Source organism: Danio rerio, chromosome 2 (genome assembly GCF_052040795.2).
Source record: "Danio rerio strain M-AB ecotype USA chromosome 2, GRCz13ab, whole genome shotgun sequence".
Lineage (NCBI taxonomy): Eukaryota > Metazoa > Chordata > Actinopteri > Cypriniformes > Danionidae > Danio > Danio rerio.
Window position 1 is genome coordinate 41854408 of NC_141022.1, and position 26635 is coordinate 41881042.

Below are 26635 nucleotides of genomic sequence, written 5' to 3' on the forward strand. Positions count from 1 at the left end.
GTCAGATTGTGTGTGTGCGGATTTATTCCTGCAGCTCTGTTTACCAGTGTGAATGATTATCCTCGTTTGTTAAAGTATGACTCTGATTATGTGAGTCTCCAGTGGAGAGACTGAGATTCTAATAACCAGAGGAAGAGTGTTGTGAACCTGGTTCGTTGGGAGCATAATTAATGGAGTGCGGTTCAGTTGTCATGCGTGATATTTCAGCTCTGGATATACTTGAGGAACTCTTTTGATGAATAGGCAATTAGAGAGAGCCCCTTATGCCTGCTGCCTGACTGATCTCCTTTTAAGAGTATTTCTGTTTCTCTGATAAAATGCAAAATGAATCATCAATACCTGAGTCCAGGGAATGGCGAGCCTGTGATTTTAATTGTCACGAACCATCGGGATATACACTCACCGGATACTTTATTAGATACACCTTGCTAGTATTACCTTTAGACTGTGGTGGAAAGAGTAGTGAAAACTCAAAATACCATTAGTTGGCGAAAGATTCAGCACAAGTAGAGTAACAGTATCTGTTCATACTACTCAAAGTATGAGTAAAATGCAGCTAAAAGTACTCAAGAGTAGTGAGTAGTGACTAGTTTGCATAATGATCTGAAAATGATTTCACATTATTTCACCTCTTTATTACCCTGCTATTAAAAAATGCAGTTTATATAAGTGCCATTTCATTTAAGAGTGTTTTTAAGTTTAAGTTAAATTATTTGCCATTCATTCATTGATTAGAGTTATACAACAGTTCTGTCTGGTTCTCGAATCTGATTGGTTGATAGCTGTGCGATATTCTGAAGTATCAGAACTCATTCTGCCTTTTCACCGTTCTGTATTACTCTGCCCACAGAGTGACAGCAGATCTATAAACTCATTACAGCTTGGCAAATATTGCAGCTGTTGGATAACAATGTACATTTGAGGCTTTTTTAGGTGAGAATGTAGTTGTTTAGATTGCAACTATGCAGTTTATTCATAAGGATTGTGCCTTTTTAAAATATTTATAATTTCTGAGATGCATCGCGTCGACGGCCATTGGGCTGTCATTGAGCAGAGCAAAGATGGTTGACATTTTCCATCCACAAGATGGTGACAGAAACCACATAATAAGCCCTTAGAGGAGAACAGATTGGCGTATTTTCCAACTACATCTGATCAAAACATTATAAAATTGGTAAGTGACATTCTAAGTCAATCTCTCTCCTTTTATGTTTCATTGCTGTATTTATGCCATAGTAATTGTAATGTATTGAGTGTGAGATGGGACCCACATACTTTATCAGAAATGTATGTATTTTGTGTTGTCCTCTCTTTGTATAACACTGAGTTACTTTTTGGTTGGCCTGCCGTTTGTTTCTAATGAGTCTCCTGTTTTCGTTACTGCAGACTTGTTCAGTAAACAGAAAGAAAAAAGAAATGGAGTGTTTAGCATTTTTCTTTTTCGCAAACACAACAGTAATCTGGTAGTGATTGTGCTGTTTTGGCTTTTTCGGGGTTAATTATTGTGATATTTTGATTGCAACAGAGAAATACTGGGAAATCTCTTTAGATTGATGTCAGTTCATGCTGTTCAGCCCTATAATCTTAATGCATAATCACCTGTTTTGTCATCACTTTAGACATTATGCTAGAGAATCATTCAAACACCTGTGTGAAGTAACAGTTTCTGCTGTTCTGACGTCAACTGCAGATGTGAATGAATGGCGGAAGAAAGTAGTTCCTCATAAAAAAAAGGGTTTTTAGACTCTCCATGTTGATTTTTTTTTATAAACATGATTATGCTGTCAAACTGTTGTTTAATGCAATATCACACTTGTAGCAGTGCAATATGGCTGTATATCAGCACTGGTGGGACACTAGGGCACGCCTCCTACCAGTGCCGATATACAGCTATATCGCACTGCTACGAGTGTGATATTGCTCATGTATTTCTGACTGCTCGGCGCATGTTTTAGAACTTTTGCATTCAAATGAGCTGAGTTTGATTTTTATTGTGAATGTTGATGTGATATTTATCTGATATGCCATTTGATTTGTATTGTCAGTTTATCGGATGGCACATTTAGATACAGATAAGTTAGGTGATGTGAAATATGTGAAAATACACTGAGAAATACATGAGAATACATTGAGAAAATTTGATTATATATGTGTTAAATGCATTTGTGTTTACATTTGTGTTTGTTGTGTTTGTATATATACAGTTGAAGTCAAAATTATTCTGTGAATTTTGTTTCTTTTTTAAATATTTCCCAAATAAAGTTTAACAGCGCAAGGAATGTTTCACAGTATTTCCTAAAATATTTTTAAAATATTTTCTTTTCGACTTAGTCCCTTTAATAATCCGGGGTTGCCACAGCGGAATGAACCGCCAACTTATCAAGCACGTTTTTACACAGCGGATGCCCTTCCAGCCGCAACCCATCTCTGGGAAACATCCAAACAAACACACACACACACACACACGCGCACGCACGCACACACACACACGTTTGTTTTTGTGAAAAAAGGGGGAATTACATAGATTTCCATTCATTTTATACTGTCCGAACCGTATATTATATTGGCCTCACCCCACCCCACCCCTAAACCCAACCATCACAGGAGACTGTGTGCAGCTTTACTCTCTGATTAAACTCATTCTGTAGGATTTATAAGCATTTTGAGAAATGAGGACGTCACCAATGTCCTCATATTTCGGCTCCTTTTTGTAATACCTGTGTCATACCCATGTCATTATACAGATTTGTGTCCTGATATTTCACAAAAACACGTACACACACACACACACACACACATCCGGTGTGTAAAACAGATTCTGGAATAGTTGGTGGTTTATTCCACTGTGGTGATCTCTGAACAGAAGAGAAGTTGAAGGAAAATGAATGAATAAATAATCTTCTGTGTTAAACACAAATTGGGGAAAATATAAAAGAAATAAAGTTTAGCAAGAGGGCTAATATTTCTTCAGATTCAACCGTAGGTATATATGTGTGTGTGTGTCTGGGTGTGACCATGACTAAATGTATTTGGTGGACATATTATTAGCCCCAATAAGAAAAGCATCCAAAAAAATCATGCAAAAAGAAAAAAATAAAGTATGTTTTCACTGATAAGTGTGTAACTTGTGTTTACATGTAGGAGTGGGATTACAATTTGTGATGTATAAAGAATTAATAGGTCCATGGGAAAGATAGCTTATACAAGACTGTGTGTGTGTGTGTTTCTGGCCCTTGATTACATTTGTAGCGAATTGTCTGAAGCCATCAATAAATACACATTTTGAATTATTATACCTGAAAAAATTCTTGGTTTTAATTCAATGTTGATGTCTCTAGGTTGCTGTGTTTAATGCTAATGTGTTATCGCTTGCCAAAGTTTGGCAGAGACTTAATTGAGTCTTTTTTTCCCCTCCTTTTTTTTGATGCATTAATCCTGTCTCAAAATCCGGCGTTTTCCTTTTTTCTTAGATTGATTCTTATTAAAAAGGCTCATCACTCACTTCAATTAAAGAGGGGGGAGGTGGGTTTGATTTTCAATGGCAGGCTTAAATCTTGTTTCTTGCTTCTTCTCCTTCTTCTTTTTTCTGAGCCCTTAATCGCAAAAGTCTTAAATTATACATAATTGATGATCCTGCTTGGAAAAGAGGAACGCAATAAACAGCCGGCCTCTGAATGTTCAAAGGAGAAATCTGCTAGCGTTTCTCTATATTGTGCGTTCCACCGAGACAGGGACTGATTCAAACAGAGAAAGTTAAAATTGTTATTTGAAGTTGAAAAGGCACCACGACGCTGGAGCCAGTCGGTCCAATGGCACATTCACGTAACACGTCCGCACTCACAAGGTTCAGAACATTTCTCTATCTGCCAACCTCGGTAATTCACTCAGTAATGCCATTTCAGTTTACACAGACAGTGAAGCTGATAGAATGATGGAAATGGCAGACTGAAGCTCAAGGGGCAATCCCATCAGGCTTTGCTGCTGCTGCTGTGGTGATGGGTCCAGTAATAGGTGCTGCAAGGACTCGCCAACAGTAATTGCAATTGTTTTATTGTGTTGAAGCTAGGAGAATAGGGATTCTTCATATGTTATTGTGTGGAGAATCTTGCAATACAAAGGCAAAAGATGACAACTATATAACATTTAAACCGTTTTATTTTATTTTAGTTCATTTGCTGCCAATTTTACTTTCCATTTTGTCTGAGTTTAGTTGAGAACATTTTTTTAGACTTGGGTTTACAAAATGTTTTCTTCTAGAGCCCAGCTAAAAAAAGCTGTAATCAGTTTATGGATTTTTAAGGATAATAATAATCTCATTTGTTTTTCTTAAGTCTAGAACTGGCCTATATCATTTTATTACTGTAAGACATATAGCTACAAAAATGTGGATCTCAATGAACAAATGTCATGTTTTTGTAGTGTACATGTAAAATAATATTCATTGTTAATGTTCAGCAACCCCCTTACACTGTAAACTCTAAAAGGTTGAGACTACTCAAAATAATTTGGGGAAAGTTCATTTGAGTAATGGAAAATCGACAACTCAATTAACTGAGTTGACCAAATGTGGCTTTTCAGCTTTTATATTGTTTACGTACTCCCAGGGCCATTTATGTCAAAGTAGATTTTAATGTCCATCAATGCAAACCACTTAATAAATTTCCCATTTTAATTGAAAACATGTTATCATTTATGTAATTCTTAACTGAATGTGACAAGTCAAGAAGCATTTTAGAATTTAAATATATTCGGTATAACAGATAAAATGGTCTAAACTTAAAGGAACATTAATTTATATATTTTCCTTTCGGGGAAGTCCCTTTATTAATCTGGGGTCACCACAGCGGAACGAACTGCCAACTTATTCAGCATATGTTTTTCACAGTGTATGCCCAGCTGCAACCCAGATCTGGGAAACATCCATACACACTCATTCACAAACTTACACTACAGCCAATTTTGTTTATTTAATTCACCTATACCTTATTCACTACCTATTCACCTTAAAAGGAACATGCACTTGTTGCTTGCTTTTTTCTTTCATATGTGTCTTATGAGAACAGATGAAAATTTTGTTTGTCTTATATGTTTGCATTTGTTTTTAATGTGAGACTTTTTGTGATGCTATTTTGGCCAGGATTCCCTAGGAGAGGGAGATCTTGTATCTCAGTGGGATTATCCTACAAAAATAAAGTATAAATTAAATAAATGAGTGTGAAAGCATGAAAAAAAAAAAACTTTCCAAACAGAAATAGATTACAAGTTTCCTTCACTATTATTATTCTTTAGACTTTCTCCTTCATCTTTATATTTTTATTCAAAACAAATTAGTATGCTCTACTTCTGGTAATGTTGTATGATTTAGCTCACAACTGGTCAGGAGCTCCATAGTTTAGAACATTCATTCATTCATTCATTCATTCATTCATTCATTCATTCATTCATTCATTCATTCATTCATTCATTCAATTCAATTCAATTCATTCATTCATTCATTCATTCTTTTTCTTTTCTTTTCTTTTCTTTTCGGCTTTGTCTTTTTATTAATCTAGGGTCGCCACAGTGGAACTTATCCAGCACATGTTTTAAGCAGTGAATGCCCTTCGAGCTGCAACCCATCACTGGGAAACACTCATCCACTCTTTTCACACACACACATATACTACGGGTAATCTTAGCTTACCCAATTTACCTATAGTGGCATGTCTTCGGACTGTGGGGGAAACCGAAGCACCCAGAGGAAACCCCACAGACACAGGGAAAACATGCAAACTCTAAACAGAAATGCCTACTGACCCAGCCGAGGCTCGAACCAGCGACCCTCTTGCTGTTAGGCGACAGCACTACCTACTGTGCCACAGCGTCACCCACATTTTGTCATTGTCAGACTCATGTTGTTTTAAACATATATGACTTTATTATGAAGAATATTTAGTGTGAGTATGAGCATAATTGTTTTTTACCAATAGCATTCAAACCTACTAACTAAAGAAGGCCCACAAACCGTATAACCAACTCAAAGTACTGTACTTCAACATACACATACATCAAGGAAAGTGTGACATTTGTTTCTCTTTAGCATTCTGTAATGCACGTCACATCGTGCCATGTGAAAAATATGTAAATAAAAGTCTTGTCTACCAACAAACTTGTTAATTGAATTTGGGAATGTATATTTTTTATATTTCTCACATGAACGCACCACCATTCTGATGGTTTTCACAACCCAGAGTTTGAAAACCAGAGACACCATGCGGCTCTAACAAATTTCTTTTGCCTGTTTGCTATGTTTTGCTTTTGTAAGCTAGATGCTCAATCACAGACTCAGAATTACAGATGATTTTCATTTATTTTTCATTTGCTTGGAAATGGTTTAGACTTCAAAGGTTTGATTGATCCATCTCACCTGGTGGTTTGGCATGGCATATTTTCTTGCCTCCGGATCACATTTTTTACGATGGGTCATAAGCGCAGAGCTCTGCGGTGACCTTAATCTGGAGGAGGTCTTGAATTTTGAGTGCTTCGTTGTCTTTTTTCAACCTCGTCATCGGCAGTCAATTTCCTGGAAGCTGAATGTGAATGACTTCATGTAGAGAGAAAATCTTGTGCTTGTTGACTCAAAGATCTTGTAATCGCAAAGCATTGCTTTCCTTAGCACATAGCCATCTGATTCTCCGCTATTTATATGCAACCCGAACATAATATTGGAATCAGAGAACACCAGCGGTTATGTACACAGTTTCATACACTGAAAGCTCTGTCCAAATCACTCGAGGGTGAAATTTGCTCAGAAGTAATACATCACCGTGAGTTCCCATATCATTTCCATCAACTCTAATGCCACACAAACGCACGCTCATTGGAATTCTTTTCCCATTTGAGATCGGAAAAGTCTTATCGATCTCATCAGTGCAATAAAAACTGCTAAATGCAATGCGATACACATATACTGCCACAAGCTACATGTCGAAAGTACTATTTAAACACCTCCCCAGGGCCCATGTATGAGCTGTTTGAATAAACAGGCTTTTTAATAGAATGCTATTGACTCTGGTAACAAATAGTCTATATATGACCAAACGTATGTTTGACCACTCCTTTAACTTCTTGCATACAGTCATTCTGTGAAGTGTTTATTATTTGTGTGTATACCAATCCAAAGTTTGCAATAATTAAGATATTTTTAAAGGGGTCATGAACTGCCTTTTAAAATGGACTGTTTTCTGAGGTGTACTGTACTTACCCAGCAAGCATTCTCTGTTTTTAAAAGATGTCTAATAGACATCTAAACATAGTCGTCTTGACTAAAGCAAGGCTAAATTTGAGCTGTCAATGAAAATCTAATAGACGTGTTAGAATAGGCCAAAATTAGACTAGTCATCAAATAAACAGAAATAAACGACTACACATATAAAGTCTGTCTCATCTTTCTATTTGACCACTATACTATTCTTAGATGTCTATTAGATTTTCACTGACAACCCAAGTTTAGACTTGTTTTAGCCCAGCTGTCTACCTTTAGATGTCTATTAAACGTCTGTTAAACACAATTGTTTGCTGGGCATAATCTTATCAAGATTTATATATGAAGAAGTATAATCATGTAGAAGTATGTCCTGATTTGTCTTCAGAACACACTGTGGATTGCAGACTCAGAAGTAAACATCCTCAGGCTCATCCAAATCCACTTTATTCAATGCAAAGAGTGTTTTTTCCACAACTTACCGCACAGCATCTTTAAGCTGAAGATATCTTTATCATGTGGCCTCTGTGTACCTGCATTTGCATTGTATTATTTATTTATTTACCAACTACAGTGCAAATTTTTAAGAAAGGCTAAATCAATGGTGTGAATCTTCTGAGTTTAGCCATGCTATTACATAATAAAATGGCACATTGCACAACCATGTCTTTTTGGCAGTTCGGCTTCAATCTAAAGAGTTTTAAGTACTGGAACTTGCAGGAGATTTTTATTGTCCAATAACCTCTTACATGCCAAAAGATCAACGAATAGTCGTTTTTCATCTAGGTGTTTTTCAATTGCATTGAGTTGCAGCCTTGTGATTGGATGTTTAGATATTTGAATTGATACTTGTGTTGTGGGTGCATGGATACACATTTTATAAAACGGTATTGTACTTTTTCAAACAGCAACTTCTATCTTTTAACTCTTTGTTACCTGGTGGATTGTTAAAAATCTGGAAACCTGATTTCCCAAAGATGCCTTTAGCATCCAACCAATCAGAATGTATTTCTGCCAGCTCTTCAGGCATTTTTGTGTGCAGTGTGCATTAGTTGGGGCATGAATGTTCAGTAGGCGTTCAGTTGGCAATCAGTGGGCAATTGGGCATGTTATTCCTAACTGTTTCCTGTATTTTTGTTAATACTAAGCACATTTAAATCGCTTAAAAGGGGATTTGTAACATATTATGGCATATTTTTATTACTATAAAATCTGCTTGGTGTTAAGATAAATCATAGTGCTCCAGTATTACTGTAATTTTCTTGACTGGCCACTCACCCTCATCATAACAGAGTCAAGAGTTCTACACTCTTTAAGCATGTCATGTGGAAATCGATCATTTAGATGCTCTTATATTTTAAAGGCTAAGAAAAAACCTCACCTTCGGGCCGCTCTTTTTTGCATTTAGCCTGAAACTACGACTCTCAACACTGAAAATCCTCCCATGACCGCTTGTTAAAGTTCAAGGGCTTGAGATTTGGCAGTCGCAAAGCAGACTCGTTGTACAGTAAATGTTTGTTTTTATTGTAAGCTGGCAGTGGGGGATGAAATCAGACACATGTCTAAAAGATATGCAGATATCTCAAAAAATTCCCTACTGTAAAATATGAAGTATTACTTGTTTATTTTATTTTTAATAAAGGTACATACATACTTTCATTAAAATCTACTTGAGAATCAAAAGTAAAAAAGCAGAAATTGATAGATGTTTATTTTGAAAGGAAACTAAAACTTCTTATATACTTATAACCATGCTGTTAAAGTATTAAAGCATGTAATTAAATTTACAGTACATTTTTTTTTACAGTTATTCATAACAGATAGAGACATTTGGCACACACTGTTTACAATAATAATCATTAGATTATTTACCATGGTACCAATAAAAAAATAAATAAACAAGAGCAAAAAACAACAGAAATCAGAACAAAAAAACTAAGAAATATCAATAGGTTATCTGATCTAAGGATATATATATATATATATATATATATATATATATATATATATATATATATATATATATATATATATATATATATATATATAATAGATAAAGAAATTGAGAGTAAAGAGGGCAAAATGAAAAAGTTAACAGCGATTTAGAGATTTAATAGATATGTCTGATATGTCTGTGAGTGCTTTCTTGTTAAGTGAATCTGGAATTGTAAGTAAGTAGTTTTAATCTCTTGCATAAATGCTACAAAAATGTTATTGCAATAACTAGATCATATGGCCAGGCCATAGCCAGCTATGAGGTCATCAAGGTCTAAAATTATGTATTTTATGAATGATAAGTTATATGAATGAAAAATGGATTAATTCACTGGATTAATTCATGTTTCTGGCTCACAGCAGCTCTCCGAAGTAGGCTGAGGGAAGGATGTAGCCTCCGTTCCACCATGTTGTCAGATCTAGTCATTATACGCATAACTTTGTTGGACGTGTTTTTAATACTACTGCTTGAAAATAAAATAATTTGGGCTTTAATAAAGAGGAAGATGAATTTAGGGGTTAGTGATTTATCCTATTTGCAACATGCAATATTTGAAGTTTTTTGGTATATTTTTTATCATGACTCAACTTTAAAGTGTATAAAATGTAGTTGAAAAGTAAAAAAATGACAATATTTTGGAGCATTGCAAAATAAATGTAAAAATGTACTCAAACAAAAATACTTAGATAAAATCTAGATTATTAAAGCAGATTGTGTATGCAGATATTTAGTTATAATATAAATTGTATTAAGATCAGCATTTGCATATTACAAATTTTGGTACTGAGTATTATTGACTCTAACTTTTGATGTTCCCCATTTGTATGTCGTTTCATCTAAAAACTCAATAATCTGATTTGATTTGCTTGTGAAGCTTGCTTAGTTGAGATCACTTGGATCGGCAGTCACAAATTTGTCCTGAAATAGAGAAATAGACCTCTCCGCTTGTCCAGTCAGACGTGAAATCACTAGACTCCTCTCTACCACCTCCACCCTCCAATAACCTATATCCTAGTCAAAGCTGAGAGTCAAAACTGGTTCCTTTCTCACGACAGAAAGTTTTAGGAGTAACACCTGCTCTCATCCATGCATTTTTACATTGTGCTTCTGTACATCTGTGTGCTTGTGGAAAAGACATTATGTGTGGCAGATGTGAGTAAAGCGTCTTTTTTTTGTGTGTGTGTGTCTTGTCATCTGCCATTTTCCATAAGTTTGAGTGCTGCATCTACAGCACGAGTGACACCAGACCATGGCTGTCATCGGCTGGAAAAGAGAGGGAATCAGAGCATGGAGAAGCTGAGATAGAAGTGAGGGATAGAGAAAGAGCAGCTGAGGTTTTATGACACATCGGTGGGTGAGTTTTGGTTAAGAGCCAGACAGTTGTGACAATATAAGTGTGCGTAAGACAGCTGTTTGAGAACAGAATATTTGATCATGCTGAGTGTGTTGTATCGCTAGTTTGAGTTGATAAATGCTGCTGTACTGTATATATGGACTGTCAATCGATTAAACATTGTCCAACACAGGCTCATTGTAAAAACGTACCCTCATATTTATTTCTGGAGAACACTAAAATGAACACTACAGGGCGGTTTGATGCTGCCTATGGCTTCTGTTTTTGTGCTACTAGCAGACTGCTCATCTTCGTGTGGACGGCGTTTCCACTGTTACCAGTTTGCCCAAAAGCTCGCCATGTATAGTAAGTAACACTTTAATATGAGCATTACCATCATGCCTTGTATTGCCGCTGCTCTAAAGGAGTAAGAACTTTTTTTTTTAGGTATGACCGCAGTTTGGTACTATGCCGCTAGGGGGCACAAAGGGACGGAATGCGAATGGACAGAAATAGCCTATACAGCTAGTAAATACTCTGCTACTTGTAAATGAAGATAAGCAATGAAACAAAATGGTAAATCCTTCATTGATCATTAAAAACTTGTTAACAAGTGCAATGATGATTCATTTTGGAAAGTAGAATTAAAAAAATAAAAGACAACTAAAATGATAGTACAAACATAAATACAAATAAGTAGGCCTAAAAATATAATTAAATAAGCAGTGTTTTAGCCTAAATATAAAGAGATGTATAGTGTTTATTATTTGTGATAGTGATAAGTGATAGGACTAAGTCAATAAATAAGCTTTTTCATTCACGTTTTCGTTTACATATTTAATTTACATTTTCGTTGTTGATTAGATTTTACTATCTTTTATTATGTCTCAATTACTGTACATAAATAGTAAATGAATAATTAAATGGGCCTAATTATTGATTTAAAGACATTACTAGTGAAACATGGAGAAACTCTGTACTTTTTAATATAGATCTACTATAATAAAAAAAAAAAAAGCTGCAAAGTGGGCTTTATTATTAATTCACTTCCTCTGTATCTGCGGTTCAATGTGTGCAAGCTGGGCGAGAGGAAAAACAACAAGGCAATACTGACCTTTTTATAAGCTATTGGCTACTATAGTATATAATAATTCAGTTTTTACATATAGTAATGCATTAATTTGCATAGATGTTTTATAGTTTATTGTTGGTGGACTTGAGAAGCAGAGAGGAGTTGAGTGCATTGTCAGGGTTTGAGTCCGATAAAGAACAGTTCCAGAAAAGCAGGTAAGACAAAAACGAAAGGCAAAAAATATAAAATAAACAAGTAAATAACAGGGTGAGAACATGGTAAGAACTGAAACGTGGTAAAACATTTTTGTATTGTTTTTGGAAAAAACTGTTGGTTGGGTTTAGGCAAGAGAGTGATCGGGTCAGTTTTTGCTTTTAAAAAACACTATTGGTTGGTTTTAGTGAAGGGGGTGGGGGTCATCGGTCGGTTGTTCAGTCGGTTAGTCAATCATTCAGTCATTCAGTCGACAGCGGCCTCTTGTGGATTTACACGAGAATAGCCGACATGACTGGCACTCGTGAGAGAAAAAATTGAGATCTGAAAAGTATACAGAGCGGTCTCTGGTGGATGCACTAAAACAAAAACTGAAAAAAATGAAGCTCCTGTGAGGTATTTCGTGATCTCCACAACTGTATATAGTGGTACGTATCAGTAATGAGCCTGGGCTGACATTGTGTTAGTTACATAATATATATTTACAATTATTGTTTTTTGGGGGATGGGAAGGATTGGCTATTGGTGTAATAAGATTACATACATTACAGTAATGGCATTATGGAGTTACTTTTAAATAACTTTGTAAAATTTTACTATTGATTTTTAGGGATGCCCCGAAATGAATGGATACACTTAGCCAAAAACCATAATTAAAATCAAAAATGCTTTTTCATAATTATTATTTTTTAATTAAATAATGTAAAAAACAATTTTTTCTGAATTTAACTAAATAAATTAAACTGATTTTAAAAACAAAAGCCAATAAAATATTCACATTTTATCGACAGTGAATAAGTTAAAAGGTGTCTTTTTACCAGCATTGCCCATGACAGCACTATCAATATATCTAACAAGAACTAGGATGTTACATGGAAATGTCCTGTCAGTGCAAAATTTTGGTGGATTTTGCTTTTAAGCTGAACATGTGCAGTACATAGATACATTACATATATTCAGTTATGTAAACGGAATCGCCACAGAGCAAAATACTAGGCTATTTTGAACTTTGACCGCCGCACACACACATAGTTTTCCGATGCTATTGCACTTTGGTTGGAGTGACAACAAATGACACTTTCGTGGCACAATATACATTGAAATGAATGAGGTTCGTAAAGCAATTTGTGTGTATTTATTTTTCAGTAAATTGTAATTTTAAATCTAAAAAGCATATTATATTAGTTTAATGGTTCAAGTTTTAGTTAACTATAACTTCACTATAATATATTTATATTTACCCTAGTCTACAAACTGCTCTATTAATAGATATGAATAGTTTTCTGTCTTTACACAGTATCCGGAATGCTTTCAAGCTCTGATTATACATCTATACGTGTAAGGCCTGGATGGTTTAAAGGTTAGAAAGGCATGTCTGATATCCGCCTCCGAGCCCATTCAAAGCTATTATCGAGCAGTGGGAGATTGATCAACACTAACAGCTTTTACCTTGCCTCTTTTTCTCTGTGCTGCCCTTTTTTCTTTCACTCTTTTCTTTTCAGTTTAGTTTATTCCCCTTTTTTGTTTCCATCCTGGATTGCCACCAGCTCTGTGTTTCCTTTCATAACTGCTTTCTGGACACTCGTTCACATTAATCTCATTATCTACATTATTTTCTGAATAGTCTAAAAGCCTAACTTTCCTTTTTTCTGAGTAATATTCCTTTCAGTAGTTCAATAGCACTCCTCAAAGTAATTACACAGGACACCATCTCCATCTATCTTTCTCTCTGCTCTTTTCCATCAGACTTCAGCTCAGTTCTCTATCGTAACCTTTGATCTACCGCTAAATCGGAGCCTGTCGTTTCATCGCGGCGCTATCGAGTGGTTTATTTTCGTTTGCACGACGATCCGCACGCAAACTCACTCCAGGCCTGTGCTGCCAACACGCCTCAAGGCCAAAGAAAAGCGAAATAAAAGCTAATTTCTGCCTGATTCATCATGTGAAGATTGCCCTGCATTTATTGATAATTGCTTTTTTCCGTTTAAAAGGATGGCGTTAAAATGTCAATGGAGTAAACTCTGAGAAACGCAGCTGTCGCCGCAATTAACTTCTCGCTTTCCTTAATGAAAGGATTAATCCACTGGCAAATCTCTCGGGTCTTTACACACATCTATTCATTTCTCTGTCAGTAGCATAAAGCCGACCCGCGTGGTGAAAAATAGGACTATCTGTAGCTCGTGCCAAAAGCGGCATTCAGCCTCGCGGTTTGATGTCGCTTCAACTTTGCCCTCTCAGCTTTATGCCCATTGACTTTTAACCATAGCGGCTCTGTCACAGTTTCCTGTCGATGCGCCTCTGCTTATTTTCCTTCTTAACTTGCTGCTTCTTTTCGCACTCTTCAGCGCAGAGCTTCCTTCTTCATCACAGCGGGACGCTTTCCTGCTCTTGTCTCTAACCTTCAACAAACACGCAGCCAGGCAAACACAAGCTCACGTATGAATGCTTTTTGTCGTCAGTGGCCTAAAGTTCACGTTTGAGTTGCACGCACTTGATCGATTGCTAATGTCACTCGACGGAGAGAGAAGAGGGCCCTGAGCGATCGATCACCTCATTGATCCTGTTTTCTTTTCATCACACACACACACATACATGCAGGTTAACCTGATAAATCAGACACTTGGCAAATGCCGATCAGTCATAGTTTTTTAGTTAACCCATTGATCAAAGCTCAAGACTTTATAGCTCCCATTTCAGCTGAGCTGTACGACCAGTATCGGACAGCGTCTGTTGAGGTTCAATACTGTGCGAGCGGAGTGATTCCTTATAGACAGTGCTGTATCTCCTGAGAGGCTGCTGTACTTTTTGAGGACTGCGGTTTGAGGTAGGTTTTTCTGTGTCTGACAGTTAATCATTTTCAGACTGGCATTCAGTATTGTTCCTTATAGAAATTTGCAGGCTTTTTGGCACAAGTGGTGGATCAGAACTATTTTTTATGCATTACAATTGTTGACGTTCCAACAGTTCCTGTTCTCTTTAAAAGAATCTAAAGTTGTTATGTTGACAACTGTAATATTATGCAGTTGAAAATATGGATAAAACACCTGTACTAAATAAAGATAATTATTTCCTATTACACAAAACTAAACGTTAGTACATTTGTGCAGGTAATATGTGACACTAGACCACAAAATCAATCGTAAGTGTGGTTTGTTTGGACAATATTTGGCAGATAATATTTGTTTGGCCAAAATTTGGCAGCCATATGCTTTTAAAATATCTAAAATCATTGGGTTAAAATATTGAGAAAATCACCCTTTAAACTGTTCAAATTAAGCTCTTAGCATTTTTTACATGAAACAAGATATGTATTTATGGAACAAGATATTTACTTAACATTCTTTTAAATTTTGGCATAAAATATAAAAAAAAATCTCCTAGAACCCTTTAAACAACAGTTCTGTCTGGTTCTCGAATCTGATTGGCTAATAGGCATGCAATATTCTGCAATAATACTCGTAAAGCCTCCTTACCTTTGTGTATTACTCCACCCACATAGAGTGACAGCAGATAAGTAAACTCAATACAGTTTGATATTGATATTGCTGCTGTTGGACAACATAATGTACTTTTGAGGCTTTTTTAGGCGAGAATGTGGTTGTTTAGATTGCAACTATGCAGTTTATTTATAAGGATAGTGCCTATTTTAAATATTTCTAATTTCTGAGCTACAGTGCATCGGTATTCATCAGCCCGCCATTGACTTTGTCCATCCACAAGTTTGCGACAGAGACCGCATAGTAAGCCCTTAGAGGAGAAAAGTTAAGCATATTTTCAAACAACAGCTGATTAAATTGTTATAAAATTTGTAAGGGACATTCTAACTCAATCTCTCTCTATTGTATGTTGTAGTGCTGTATTTATACCATACTAATTGTAGTTTATTGAGTGTGAGATGGGACTTTTAGGAATATATGTTTCTTGTGTTGGCCACTCTTTATACAACCCAACTTTTTGGTTGGACATCTGTTTGTTTCTCCTGTTTTCGTTACTCAGACTAGTTCAGTAAAAAAGAAAGAAAGATGAAATGCCTACATGTGTCTAACGTTTTTCCTTATTGCAAACACAACAGTAATCTGGTAGCATTTGTGCTGCTTTGGCTTTTTTTTGGGTTAATTATTGTGATCTCCCAATTGGAACAAAGAAATTATGGGAAAACTTTGTAGACTGTTCATGCCGTTCAGCCATATAATCTTAAAATGAACAAAATCACCTGTTTTGTCATCACTTTAGACATTATGCTAGAGAATCATTCAAATACTAGCTCTAAAATGATGTTGGTAAATTAGTAACAGCTTCTGCTGTTCTGACCTCAGCTGCAGATGTGATGGAATGATGGAAGAAAGTAGTTCCCCTTACAAACAAATTTTTAGACTCTCTGTGTTTGATTTCCTTTTTTATGTACACGATTATGCCATCGAACTGTTGTATAAAAGCAGTATTTCACTCGTAACGGTGTGATATGGCTGTATATTATCACACAACGCACGCCTCCCACCAGTGCCGATATACAGCCACTGCTACTCATGAGATATTGCTCATTTACATGCTTTTAGTAGTTTGTAGAGTTTCAATTAGGATTTTCTGCAGACAAAATAATATAAATAAGATAATTTTAAATGATTTATCATTTATTAATTGAAAACAGAATAGGACAGCATTTTCATATGAGTACATTCCTTTGTGTTTTTATTCATTTATTGATTTGCTGATTGATTGATTAATTTTCTATGATTTTTATAGTAGCACCTAGTTCATTGTTGGAGTTTTGGGTTATTTACAGATTTAAACAAACTCTATCTGGTGATGGAACATATGCAAATGCTGGAACATTAAAGCAAAAAAGAACAGATCATACAACAAACTAACATTTGCACTTCTCTGAAGCAAAGCACAAGCCCTGAAGTCACTAACTAAAGTAAACTAAACACTGCAGATCGCGAGAACCGCACTTTTGTTATAACCGTCACTAATACCCAGAATTGTGCTTGCTTGCAATGTGCCATCACAGTGTTTTCATCGAGAACAGGTGGTGACAAATCTTGACACCCGGTGCAGGCAAGTGCTCCTCCGATCATCTTTTATGCACCACTTTTCTCTGAAAACTGAATGTAGCACCCTTATCTCCTCTCTTTAATGCATCGGCCAACTCATTCACTGGGCATCTCGCCACTTTCCTTTAGACACGGATACAGGGATGCTGTCTGTCCAGAAAGAATGGAACACTATTTCTGGAGCTTTTAGGTCACCGTCTCTGGCGAAATGGTGCGGGTTTCGGGTGCCTTCTATTTGGGGCACATCTCTGACTGCAGGAGTTCTGGGTTTATGCAGTTTAGCTCTTGGGCTGAACATGCTGATCTAAGCCTGATTTGTGGTAGCATCTTCCCTAAGGAATCACCCTGTTGTTGATTTGAAGGAATTTTTCAAAGCATTGATCGGTTTAGTTTTTGGTACCGGAGGATGTGCACCTGGAGGGAACCCGGAGCCAGTGGAGATGTTCACGCTTCAGCTGTCACCTCTGGCGCTGAGAGTCGAGGTGGAGTGCTGGAAAAAAATTGCTTGTGTGTACATGGGCATGTACGTGCTGGTCAAACACAGGCTATACACTCCAGTTGGTTAAAGGAGACAGCTTAGTTAAGCAAGGGCATGCTGCAGCACTGAAGCTAGTTGTCTTTTGATGTATTTATTCACAAATATGATATAAGCAGAGATATTCATGCATGTCTACTTAATAGACAATTAATAAAGATTCCTGAAATTACACTTGCACTGTAAATAATACAGGGTTCCACACAATTCATTCATGTTGTCCCAACACAAATCGATTAAGATAAATTAAAAAAGTTTTGTGGATTGAACATAAAACAAATAAGTTGTCCCCCGCAAAAAACAAGAATTGTGTTGTTTTGGCTATATTAATAATAATAATAATAATAATAATAATAATAATAATAATAATACATTAAAACTTAGACATTGCACATAGTTAACGGTAATGTTATAATCAAAATAAATATTATCATTTATATACATAGTATTTAATTATCACATTTTTACACAACATAGGCTCATGCTAAAAAACGCCCTATATACATTTATGGAGATCACAAATTATGTAGCTAGAAGTACGTATGGCTGCATTTCGTCTTAAAGCAAACTCTACAGGGTGGCATGATGGTATGACATTTTTAGCTTACCCAATTCACCTGCACTGCCTGTCTTTGGACTTGTGGGGGAAACCGGGGAGAACATGCAAACTCCACACATAGACGCCAACTGACCCAGCCGTGGCTTGAACCAGCGACCTTCTTGCTGTGAGGCGACAGCACTGCCTACTGCTCCACTGCGTCACCCTTTTTTTTATAAATTATTATTAAATTTGTTTAAATTATATATTAATTAAATTTAATTAATCTAATTAATTAATAAAATGATTCTAACATAAAGGATTTATAATTTCATGTTATATATTTTCCACCTGGGAAAGTTCACGCAAAAGACCTGGTTTCTCTGAAAAAAAACATCCGTCGCTAATTTAATGAGCCTCATTTCACCTTCCTGCTGTGAGATGGAGCACAGTGATCTGATTGGCCATTTGGCTACCTGCTGACACATGATTGGCTGGAGGCATTAGCATGCATGAGAGTTTATTAAATTATAATTATATATTAAATTATATATACATTTTTATAAATTATTATAAATTTGTATTATTTTTTCCTTTTTCTTTCTTTTCTTTCTTTTTTTTTTTTTAAGTTTTTGTTTGTGTACTTGATGTTAAGTGTTGGTGTTTATTGTATTAAGTGTGTCATTCCTTTTATATGTGAAGCACCACCATGTCAGAATGCATTGCAGCAGTAAAGCTTTAAACTTAAACATACACAACTAACAACCATATTGTTGTTGTAACAAATACAACAACAATAACAACAACGTTTGTTTATTTATTTATTTCATTAAGTTGATTAAAAATTAGGTTTGAAGAAAGTTTGAAATTGAGTTAATATAATCCCCAACACAACAAGAAACTTATGTGAATGTGTGCACAGTCACTTGCAGTATGCATTTTACCTTTCTGTAACCACAGTAAGTGTGTTTTGCGATTTAAAAACAAGCTGAAGTACAAGCTGAAATTATTTCTATAGTAATTGACAATTATGTCAGACATGCTGAAAGCTTAACTTAATTTGTATTGTATTTATAACAGAAGCTGAGGTGTCTAACTTGTAGAACTACTGCATGCAAAGGGAAGGCTTTAATTTATGATTGCATAACCTCCCCTGTCCTCTACACTTGTCTCTGCCCCTCTCCTTCATTCAAACGGCGCTCTCCTTTCTTCAGCCTCCCTCGAACTCTTTATCTGTCTGCCCTTGCTAAAGTCATACATCCCTTCACCCGATTTAATTTCAAATCAAGTTCGGCTTTATTGGCATGATGGGAAATGAACACAGTTGGCTAAGGGGAATGAAAGAGCACGCTTTTACACATGCTCGTAACTCTTTCATTCTCTCTTCATCTCCCTTTTCTTTTTGGTCTCCCCTTGTCCCTTCCACACACACATACACACACACTGTAGAAATCCTCGCTCTCATGCCTGAATGGTTTGCCTTCTTCGTTCTCTCTGCTCCGTTCTTTCTGTGTTGAAAAAAGATCTCGTTGCGGCTGCAGTAGATATAAACTAATGACCGCCTGATTAATTCATTAGCCGGAGACTCTCCTTACTCTTTCATGTGGGCAAACCCATTTACCCATCAATACCTCCATCTTAAAGCAGGGCATTCTGAGAAAAGAATATAACCCGCTTTCTATGAAATTGCTTGAAGAGCACATATTTTGTACTTCCTGCTAAAACAAGAAGCTTGGATGGTACCAGTGGAAAGCCAAGACTTATACTTCAGGTGAATGGCATCACATGCTGCCAGTCCTGGTGATTTTCATGCCCCTCCTCTCAATCATGCCATTCATGTCCAGTCAAGAGCCTGATGAAGGGCAGCCATTCAATGTAATACGAAGAGGAGGCGGACATTCCCTCATACAAGCATATGATTGGAGAACAACGTAAAGCTGTGGTGCAATTTTTTTCGCATCACTTCCTAGATTTTTTAAATGCATCGTTATTCTATCTTGAATTGATCCTGAGTTTAGTTTTACAGCAGACGGGGCTGTAGGCTAGATAAAGGCTTAAGTCAGCTTTTATTGTCATGAGAATGATGCAAGCACCGCTCACTATGAACACTGTAATTAGTTTAAATGATTTATTAATTTTATGAAAGAATATTTTAGTTTCAAGTGGTATTTGTAAAGAAGTAGATGCAAGCAGAGTATGGATGTTTGTAAAGCTTAGAGCAGTGGTTCCCAAGCTTTTTCTCTGGGGCCCCCCCACATGAACATATACAAACATTGGAGCCCCCCCACCATATAAATACACACGCACGCACGCACACACACATATGTACTGTGTATATATATATGCATGTATGTATATATATATATATATATATATATATATATATATATATATATATATATATATATATATGTGTGTGTGTGTGTGTGTGTGTGTGTGTGTGTATAATATGAATAGAAAATATAAATTAATCGGTTTTAACTTGTCTTGGCCTTCAATAACACCAAAATTTAGGTTGGCGTTGTCATACTGTCTAATCTTTTTCTTCGCCTCTGAAGAATCACTGCATTTACGTTTCTCTCTGCCATGTTTTGATTTTGCCTTTACGACACGTTGACAAGCAAGTTGCGTGAGTGAGCAAAATTTAAATAATTATTTAAAGTTATTTATTTTAATTATTTTTACTATTATGTTGGAATTTTAAACATGTGTTTATAGATTTTTTTTTGGTACTTAAAAATACATATATAATAGTAGGGCTGCCCGATTTTGGGGAAAATCATAATCACGATTATTTTGGTCATAATTGTAATCACAATTATTCAAAACAATTATCAGTTGAAGTCAAAATTATTAGCTCTTCTGAGATTTTTTTTAACAAATATTTCCCAAATTATGTTTAACAGAGCAAGGAATTTTAACAGTATTTCCTATAATATTTTTTCTTCTATTTGTTTTATTTTAGCTAGAATAAAAGCAGGTTTAAATATTTTGAAACCAATTTAAAGTCAATATTATTAGCCCTCTTAAGCAATATATATTTTTGATTGTCTGCAGAAGAAACTACTATCATACAATGACTTGCCTAATTACACTAAGCCTTTGAATTGCACTTTAATCTGAATGCTTGTATTTTGAAAAATATCTAGTAAAATATTATGTGCTGTCATCATAGCAAAGATAAAAGAAATCAGTAATTAGAAATTAGATATCAAAACTATTATGTTCAGAAATAAGTAAAAAAAAGAATCTTTCCATGAAACAGAAATTGGGGAGGAAAATGGTTGCTAATATTCAGGAGGGCTAATCTGACTTCAAGTGTATACATACAGTTATTTTCCACCCTGCAAAGGAGAGAGAAATAAATACAATAAAATAAAAATGAAACAAACTGTGCTTTAAGCATCTTCACTGTAAGAAAAACACTTAAGCTACAACAGTCCTTTAGTCAAGAGCAGCGAGGGCTTTCTCGTTGTTTGATTAATAATGATAAAAACAGGTGACAGAAGGATTATAGCGCGCTGTCTCTTTAATAGTTTCTCTTTCACGTCTTTTGATCCTCAACTCGTTTGTTTATTACACAAATCAGGGTTAATATAAATAATCACTAAACACCGCGTTTTGACACCTATTTGACCAAAAGCGCTCACGTTAAGATGACTTTAGATGTCTGCGCTCCTCTGCTCGTCTCAGTGTGTGAATGAGAGCGAATGCTGACCGGCCGCATGCTTCTGACTGCGTGTGCGTTCTGCGCACACACATAAGCACGCGCTCTTTCGCGCTTTTAAGAGCAACAACACGTGTACAACTGGAAAGTGGCGGTATATGATGCAATAATCATTTATCTCGATTAATGCTCTTTTATAATCGTTTGAAGCCGAAATCGAAATCGGATTTTTGATTAATTGCAAAGCCCTATATAATAGTGGAGCATTTTTATGCCTTTTTCTACCTCAACACTTATCCTCTCCCGCGCCCCCCTTGTGAACTCTGGCGCCCCCCTTAGGGGGGCGCGGACCCCAGGTTGGGAACCACTGGCTTAGAGCACCATCTGCTGTGAAAAAAACTAAACTCAGTTCAAAATCAATTAGAGAGAAAAAACTACACTGACTCATTGTGGGAATTATGTGAATTATGTAGCCTGAGGTATGTATGGCTGCATTTTGCCGTTAAAATAAATGCTATGGGGTAATATGATGCTGCCAACAGCTTCTGTTCCTTTTAGCGCTACCAGCTGACCAGCTACCAGCACTTACCTCCATACAGACTGCTTTTCTGGTGTTAGCAGTTTGCCCAGAAGCTCACCGGGTCAGAGTTGACCGTGATGACGGGGTTTGAGTTTGTTGAAGAATTGGTTTAGAAATCAGATAAAACAAAAGAAAAATCACATGGCCGCAACTGCTTTTCTTGTTTTAGATTGCTTTTGAAAAAACTATTGGTTGGGTTTAGGAACAGGGATGGGTGGGTCATTCGGTCAGTCAGTCAGTCAGTAGGTAAGTCGACAGCAAGCTGACCTGGTTGGCTGAAGTGTATATTGTGCCCTCTGGTGGATTTATGCGAGATGCGCGAGAGAAATTTGAGATCAAAGGGTGTACACAGTGGCCTCTGGTGAATTTGCAAAAACATAATCCGCGAGCAAATGTACCTCCAGTTACGTATTTTGTTGTTCCCAGAAATGTTGACCTGGGTACGTATCCATAATGAGCCTGTGTTGGAAAAAAAAACTAGGTTCTGTATCAATTTAAGAAAGAATAGTGATGCATTTGTAAAAATTGATGCAGAATCGATTTCCTAAATATTTTTTTTCACCACAGCTGTAGAACAAATTGTATGGTGCAGGATGAGTCATCAGTTTTTTTTGGTCCATTTTCCAAGACGATTACATCTCCATGACTGTAATAGAAATACAGCAGTAGACACTAGTGTTTTGAAATGTGAGAAGTGGCCAGATACACAAAGGATCTGCTGTTTGTGTTGTGTTGGGGAATAATGAAAGCCCAAAGTGTTCAGAAAATAGATTAAGGTAAGAGGGGTCCAGTGGACTCACTCACTCCCATCTCTCTGGACTGTAGTGGTGGCTTCATCCCAGTGGCTCACCTTCTCCAAGCAATGGTTTTTGGGGTAAATAGCAACCCAGCAATCCTGGCATTGTTAATACTGGCCATTGGCTACTTACACCTCTGGTGGAGTGGAGGTCACAATGCTTTGCTTTCATGGACCCTCTCGAGGAGAGGCACATTTAACAACAGCGGTGATGAGGTTTTATTACATCGGCAGTCCTGGTGATTGCATTGACCCTCTTCAAATTCACACCAACTCCAATCAAGAGCCTGGGGAAGGGTGTTATTTTAAAATGCGGGGTGCTGCTGATACAAAGGAGAGGTGGACATTCCCTAAAGCCTTCTCACACTGTGCGATTTCAGCCATGAAACATTTGGCATATCCTAAAAGATTCCTGTAATTCTAGGCTAAAATGTGTGCTCTTTGACTGTTTGTTTGACATGTTCACTGACGGCCGATTAATGACAATTGCAATCAGATTTTCCCTCCAATAAATTATGTCAGTATCAGAAGATCTTTGAAACTTTCCTGCAGTGTGACTTCAGCAATGACAAGCATCAAATCAAGAAACAACAGAGGCCCAAACCCGATGATGCAGTCTGCTCAACGTCAAAACAACTCTGGGAAATGTTTTTTTCCTGCTTTTATTATCGTTATGAGCAGTGCTTAATTTGTAAACTAATAATTTCCGTAAAAAAACAGGAAATAAAAGTTAACGTGGTCGATGTCTGCTACACAGTTTCAGTTTTCCCATAACATGACGTTACTAAGCTGTTATAGCAGAAAAAAATCATCAAATTTCTGAACGGTCTTTAATTATTTTGTGCCATATAACGTTATGGGTCAGTCAAGACTTAAAACCAAACAAACATGTAGCTACAAACAAAAATTGTATGAAGTATTCAGTTTACTAACACCACTGACTTTCAGTTCACTTCACTATTATGTGCCAAGCAAAAATAACTAACTTTGTGTAATCTTCAAGAAGAGCCAACAGTTACCTCCACTGTCATGTTTTCTGGGTGACTTGAGATCGCTTTTGCTTCTGTCTCCTGCTATCCTGATCCAGGGGCGCAGTTTCATCTTCTCTTGATCAGGCTCTTTATCAGATTTACTTGTGTTTTTTTTTTTAAAAGTATATATGTTTGACTACCTCTGGCATTTTGAAAATAAAAATATTATTTAGGTAGACCACTATGCCATTATTTATTTTAGCTGCTTACTGCCCGTGAAACAATAATCACTTACCAATGAGATGATTGTAAACGTAAGAAACCTGATTGGTCCAAAGTGACTACATTTATGTTCAATTCAATTGATCTTTATTTCTATAGCACTTTTACAATGTAGATTGTGTCACAATCTTCACATTGAAGATTATAGCGAATTGATAGTGTCAGTACAGTTTTCAGAGTTTAGGTTCAGTTTAATTCAGGTCAGTGTGATTTAATATTCACTGCTGAGAGTCCAAACACTGTGTGTGCATCGTGCGCGCACACAATCAACACAGCTTTGCTCGTTGTTTTTTATGCGAACTCATTCACATTCTCTCTCACACCTGCACATGCAGGTATTCACCAAAATGAATGCCAGATCAATTAAAATAAATACCGGAACACAAAACACAAATACCTGACATTTCCCAGAACAGGATCTGGTAATATCTGGCATAAATTACGCATTGGTTATGAGTAAAGTGGATGCTACAGAGTGTTTATATTTGCTGGGAGGTATCATTTCAGACCTCATGTTACTAAACGTGTCAAATATGGATGAGTTTTCTTGCATATCCGTGTTTGCTGCATCTTGATTGTTGTTCAGTTGCACATTATGACAACTGAGGTCTTACATTGTGATATAGGAATCATGTTCGTGCTGTCTGACAAGATACAATCGTATAGGATTATTAAAAATTGCAGGCAGGCTTTACACAAGCATTTGACTGTCCATAAATGGGTAGTGCAGGATGAGTCATCATTATTTTTAATACATTTTCCAGGATGTTTGCATCCCACCCCCACCCACTGACTTTTAGCAGTACACTAGTGTTAACATCAAAGTTACTGATGTTTCATTTTTTGTGGGGCTTTAGAAACGTTCTCAATCATACATTTTCCCTCATCTCTTCAACTTATGAATCTGAAATGATTCTAACATCAAGCATTTATGATTTCATGTTATATATTTTCCAGCTGGGAAAGTTCACGCAAATGGCCTGGTTTCTCTGATAAATCATTCAAAAAAAAAAAAAAAAAACATCCGTCGCTAATTTAATGAGCCTCATTTTACCTTCCCGCTGTGAGATGGAGCACTGTGATCTGATTGGCCATTTGGCTACCTGCTGACACATGATTGGCTGGAGGCATTAGCATGCATGAGAGTCACTTGCCTGTGTCGCCGGGTCAGAAGTTGAGGGGTGAGAGAGTATACCACATGTCACTCAAGCTTTTTGAACACAGGGACAAGTCTACATCTGGGATGATATGACGGAAATGTACAGCGTGCCCTAAAGAAAGAGAGAAGGAGGAAAAAAAGAGCAGCTGAAGCGTGCAGAGATTAGGATGGCCTGGGAGACACAGAACAAGAAAGCGAGACCCAAAGAAAAAGAGCGGTTTAAAGAAAACACTAGGATCAGCAAAGCAAAGACTCATGGAAAAATAAAAAAATGCAGGATCCCTAGAGCTGGTCTTAGTCTGGAAGAGAGAGATAGAGCGCAGCAGATGGGTGAGAGTGATAGAGGGACAGATGGATAATTAGATAGATAGATGAACGCTGAGAGATGGCGATGTCGGGATTGAGATGAAAGTTAGTCCAGCGGGGGCTCGGGTAGGGGGGAGGTTGTTAAAGTGGGCTCTAATGCTGGCTGTTAGTGAAAGGGTGTCTGCATCTTTTAGCAGCCCGGGCCAGTTCTGATCCTGCCACACATCCTGGGCTATTTTTAATAGAATTAAACTCGTCTTGTTATCAGTGAAGCGGCAAACAAAGAGTGAGAAGAGATTGAAACAGCGATTTCCAATTTGAGATTGTGTCACACACATCTCCTGCACCGAGATAACATCGGCGAATCAACCGCCATCATCATCATCTCTCCCTCTACTCTTTCACTGTAGTGCTCGCTCAATCCTTGCTCTCTCTTTAACTTCCCCTGGCCTTAATTTGTTCCTCTTTCTAATCCCTCTCTTCTCTTCCTGGCTTGTTGCGTTCGCATGCGGTACTTTCATAACTCTTTATAATTTATAATTTCCTTCGATTTTTTTCCCCCCTCCCTTTCTCAGCCTGTCAATCCTCTTGGTTCCGCTTAAGGTATAATTCAGCCACTGACTGTCTCTGAAATCAAACCGTTCACGAATCAATCTGCCTGTATGTTCTTTTGCCGTTTGCTGATCTGTGGCACTTTTCTTCCCCTTCCCTTCCTACTCTCCGTCGCTCTCTTTGTTCGTTTCCGTCGCCCTCACTTTAAACTCGCTTCCCTTATTTATTTCCACCCCCTTCTCTTCTTCCTCTCTCAGGCTCAGCTTCCCTTTATCTGTATCTCTCATAATTTCTGCTCGTGCGTGTCAAGGCCCGACTGGTTGCTCTCACCCTATTGC

General features: G+C 36.8%; 1 protein-coding gene and 1 long non-coding RNA gene across 8 annotated transcripts in view; both read left to right on the plus strand.

The window, feature by feature from the left end:
• Window positions 1-26635, plus strand: part of cdh24b (cadherin 24, type 2b) — a 267633-nt gene that overhangs the window by 11702 nt on the left and 229296 nt on the right.
• LOC147846435 (uncharacterized) lies at window positions 18623-24169 on the plus strand. Its single transcript, XR_015478010.1, has 3 exons — window positions 18623-20205; window positions 22028-22661; window positions 23092-24169. It is a non-coding gene; the product is annotated as an uncharacterized LOC147846435 (long non-coding RNA).